This window comes from Dipodomys merriami, unplaced genomic scaffold (genome assembly GCF_024711535.1).
Source record: "Dipodomys merriami isolate MVZ:Mamm:240054 unplaced genomic scaffold, mDipMer1.0.p SCAF_264, whole genome shotgun sequence".
Classification (NCBI taxonomy): Eukaryota; Metazoa; Chordata; class Mammalia; order Rodentia; family Heteromyidae; genus Dipodomys; species Dipodomys merriami.
The window spans coordinates 1,010,924-1,016,149 of NW_027204093.1; the positions used below are offsets into that span (position 1 = coordinate 1,010,924).

At 37.7% G+C, this 5,226-nt stretch overlaps 1 pseudogene; it reads right to left on the reverse strand.

Annotated features, from left to right (window-relative positions):
• Positions 1-273: 273 nt before the first annotated feature.
• LOC138837160 (zinc finger protein 280D pseudogene) lies at positions 274-1,760 on the reverse strand (annotated as a pseudogene).
• Positions 1,761-5,226: the final 3,466 nt, after the last annotated feature.

The following is a 5,226-nucleotide window of genomic DNA, read 5'->3' on the forward strand; positions in this document are numbered from 1 at the left end:
CCTTGGGCCACTCTGATTTATTTCATCTATTTCTGAAACAATAAAACTCAGGCTTTGGAGCCTTTTGCTTGATATCCACAATGTGTCATTCTTTCTTTATTAATAGGAGAATTTGGAGAAAGGCTGAGAATTCTCACTAGAAAAAGGAGAAGAGGAAAAGAGAAGCGAGAAATCTAGATATTTCTTTCTCATCTCAATCACAAGTTCCTGATAATGATTATGGATGTTTAATACAGTACTCGAGTGATTAAACACATTTATAGAAAGAGTTAACCCCTCAAGTGATCACGTAGAGAATGCTTATTTATTTAAAAAATGTAATAGCATCAAGTAGGAAGTGTTTTCTCCTTGCAGGTCAAAAATTGCAGTCTGCATTTTTTACAACGATGTATTCCTTTTTTCTGATGCTTCATATAATGATGCTTATAGGGTGTTGCAATTTTGATAACTTTGAGGCAAAATGGACAAAGTAAATTCTTAGTGTTTTCATGAGATGTTCAAAAATGAGTTTCTACATCAGAAAATGATGATGATCTATAATTGCAAACCTGGCAGATATATGGCATCTCACCGGGTTTATGATTGTCCTTCATATGTTGTAAAAGAACATGTTCTGTTTCAAATGATAATTCACAGATTTTACAAATGGTAGAAAAGTCGTGAGGAGTGTGTGTACTCTCGATGTGGCACTGCAGCTGGAAGGGTGTGGGAAATTGCCGGTAGCAGTGCTTGCAGGTGGTGTGGTTTTCCCAGCTCTCACTGCTCTGCTTCTCAAGTTCCAAGTGGTGTTTCATGTGGTTCATAAACCTAATATTATTTTTGAGAACTTTCAAGCAACTGAAGCATTTAAAGGTTGTATGAGTCTTCTGTTCTTCCTGGATATCTCCTTCATGTTTTCCATAATAAAAGTCATTAACTAACATGATCAATTTTCCTTTCTCTGAATCAGCAGTCATAGCTTTATTTGCTGTATTTGAGTTTTCTGTTTTATCTGGTCCCAAAAAGTCATTTATCATGTCTGGACAACAATACTGCATGTGATTTTTCAAAGGATCCAGAAGATTGAAATCAATATTGCACTTTGGACAAGCTCGTGGAAAAGGCGTTCCATCTTTAGATTAATTTGATGAAGTATTTTCACCTTTTGAAGGCATAGCTTGGGGAGAAATCAGTGAAGGAGTTTTAACTACAGGGAATACAGCTGAGAAATCTGTTACAGAAACACTTTCACCAGGCTTGGGATTTTTTGGATTTACACTGTTCAGAAGCAGAAGGACGTTTTGATAAAAACAAATTTTCATTCAGACCTGCTCCAGAAATTGTTGGTATCCCTTGGTACTGTGGTAATTCTGTATTCTCGGTCAAGTCAAACAGTAACTCAGAAGAATTACTAGATACAACTCGGGATGACTTTGTTAAATAGCCAGGTTTAGAAAAAGGCTGTACAATAACAGAGCTATCTGAAGATCTAGATTCAGGATGAAAATTTACTGGCGAGGCAGCAACTGGATTTGATGGGTTCGTATTGTGTTGACTTGTAGACTTGAATGCAGCAGAAATACCTCGACTGAGCACACCATTCTTTATTCCCCTTGAATATGAGCTGGTTTAACTCTGTTCAAAATATTTGAAATTGCTGGTTTTGAACTTGCTATCTCTCCAACAAAGATTGGTTCATCATTGTCATCCTCCTCAACTTCTTTTATTTTCTTCTGCCATGGCTCTAGCTCTTCTTCACATTCCATATAAAGTTCTGCCATGTCTGAATTTTCGTGAGCGGAGCCAGCTCGGCCTGACTGGAGCCCTAAAAGAGGAGGAGAAAGAGGAGGAGGCGGAGGAGGAGGAGAAAAAGGAGGAGCGCGAAAAACTATCAAGAGGCAGCTGCAGCAGTGGGGGTGGCGGCGGTTCCCATTGTGGAGCCAGCAGCCTGACCCATGGGAAGTGGGAGAGGGGGAAGGGAGACATGGGAGGAAGTGGGGGGGAGGGAAGCTGGCACGGCCCCGCGCGCGCGCCCCAACACCCGATTATGATGAAGGTTTTGGAAAAATTAGGAATCCATGGAACATTACTCAATATAATGAGGCTCTGTATGACAAACCTACAGCCAGCATTACACTTAATGGTCAAAAACTAAACCCATTTCCTCTTAACTCAGGAACAAGACAAGGATGTCCACTCTCTCCAATTCTCTTCAATCTAGTATTAGAATGCCTAGCTACAGCAATAAGACAAGATCAAAAACATAAAGGGGATCCAAATAGTGAAAGAAGAAATAAAATTCTCGCTCTTTGCAGATGACATGATCTTGTATTTAAAGAATCCCATGGACTCCACTCCCAAATTACTCAAGCTGATTCAAAACTTTGGCAAGATAGTAGGGCATAAATTTAACCCCCAAAAATCAATGTCTTTTCTGTATGCCAACAATGAGAAAAGTGTGGATGAAATTAGGAAAGAAACTCCATTTGTAATAGCACCTCAAAAAATAAAATACCTAGGAATTAACTTAACCAAAGAAGTGAAGGAACTCTATGATGAAAACTTTAAAATCTTGAAGAAGGAAATCAAAACAGAACTTAGAAAATGGCAAAACCTCCCATGCTCCTGGATTGGAAAGATTAACATCATGAAAATGGCAATACTTCCCAAGGGTATCTACAAATTCAATGCGATACCGATCAAAATTCCAACCTCATTCTTCAAGGAAATAAAAGAGGCAATCCAAAAATTCATATGGAACAATAAAAGACCACAAATAGCAAAAACACTCCTCAACGGAAAGAACACTGCTAGTGGAATAACAATACCAAATTTCAAACTTTACTATAAAGCCATAGTAACCAAAAGAGCTTGTTACTGGCATAAGAACAGACCTGAGGACCAATGGAATAGAATTGAAAACCCAGAAATGAACCTATAGACCTATACCCAATTAATCTTCGATAAGGTTGCTAAAATAATAGGATTGAAGAAAGACAGTCTCTTCCGTAAATGGTGCTGGCAAAATTGGTTAACTACTTGTAGAAAATTAAAACTAGATCCTTATATAACACCCTACACCAGAATAAACTCCAAATGGATCAAAGAACTCCGAGTCAATACAGACACTCTGAAAACATTACAGGATGGAATAGGAGAAATCCTAGGCCTCCTTTGCTCAGGCCGAAATTTTCTTAATAGAGACCAGGAAACACAACAAATCAAAGAAAGGTTGGACAAATGTGATTGCAGGAAGTTGCAGAGCTTCTGCCTCGCAAAGGACCTAGCTAGCAAGATCAATATAAAGCCCATGGATTGTGAGAAGATCTTCACTAGCCATACAATGGACAAGGGTCTCATATCTCAAATATACTTGGAACTCAAAAAGTTAAATCCCCCAACAACATATCCTCAAAGAAACAACTGCCCAATAAATAAGTGGCCTAAAGATTTAAAAAGAAATTTCTCTGAAGAAGAAAGAAGGATGGCCAATAGGCACATGAGGAAATGCTCAACCTCCCTAGCCATAAAAGAAATGCAAATCAAAACAACATTGAGATACCACCTCACACCAGTTAGAATGGCTATAATCAAGAACTCCAACAACAACAGATGCTGGAGGGGATGTGGACAGAAGGGAACCTTACTTCATTGTTGGTGGGAGTGTAAACTTGTTCAACCTCTTTGTAAAGCAGTATGGAGGTTCCTGAAGACTTCACATAGAGCTCTGCTATGACCCAGCAATCCCACTTTTGGGCATTTACCCAAATGTTCACAAACAAGACCACACTAAAGCTAACAGTACAACTATGTTTATTGTAGCATTATTTACTATAACTAAGATATGGAACCAACCCAGATGCCCCTCAGTAGATGAATGGATCAAGAAAATGTGGTATATATACACAATGGAATTCTATTCCTCCATCAGAAAGAATGACATTGTCCCATTTGTTAGGAAATGGAAAGGCTTGGAAAAAATTGTATTAAGTGAAGTAAGCCAAGCCCAAAGAAACATAGGTCTCATGATTTCCCTTATTTGCAATATCTAATATATGTATGAGTCAAGCAGTAAAGGTCAGATAATGTGATCTTAGGAAAATGAACCCTTGATATGTATTTAAATGTTTTTTTCATGCATTTGTTTCTAACTCACTTATAAGTTTATCTTTGCTGCTTTGTATGTCCCTCCCCCACAGTACAACCACTGCTTTCATTATATTTGATGTCGTTATAATTTGTGGAGGAGATGTGGAAAAACAAGTCATTTAAGGATGCAGCTGGACCCGATGCAACTATGAGAAGTACAAGTTTTCATGACAAAAACGAACTTTACAACTTTGGTGCGGAGTGGAGGAGTTCGGGTTCAGGGTTGGGGAGAGGATGGGAAGGGATGTGAAAGGTCAACAATGGAGGAGGCTGCAATGATTGATAAATGTACTCATTATCTTGTCCAGTAATTGTAACCCCTCTGTACAGTATGTTCACAAAAAATTAAAATTAAAATTAAAAAAAAATAAAAAAATTTAAAAAAGAAAAAAGAGGAAAAAAGAAGTAAAAAAAAAGGAGAAACATTTATCACGCAGAGAATAAGAACTAGCCTAAGAGATTTAGAATGATAAAGGCAATGAGCAAAAGCCTAGTTGACAACTAGTTCGTCAATAACCAAAAATGGTTCTCTAGACCAGTTTCTGGTATATCTTATTTACTATCATTTTTCCCTTACATCTGGAGTTACTCCTTATTTTCTGTCACAACTATTAATTACCTTCTGCATTTTTGATACCAAAACTGATCAAAAAGATTTCAAAATCACACTTAGACTACTTTTCACTTTGTGATTAGCAGTGATGATCCAAAATCCTTGTATCCTTGAATTTCCAGAATTAATCTTCAGCTGACATCTAAGCACATTCCTGGCATTAATTGCTGTGACTTAATGAACAAAACTTTTTTCAACACAGTATCCTAAGTAAAATACATGAATTAGAGGCTATTATCAGGTGTCAGTATGGAAGTAGCAATTATATATTTCAAGTATGGGTTCTTTATTTTCCATTTACTTATTGTTTTGCCGGTCCTGGGGCTTAAACTCAGGGGTAGGGAATTATTCCTGAGCTTTTTTTTTCTCAAGGCTAGCACTCTTCCACTTGAGGCACAGCATTCCTTCTAGTGTTTTTCTTTTTTCTGTGTTACTGTGGAATTGAACCCAGGGTTTCATGCATGCTAGGCAATCACCATACCATG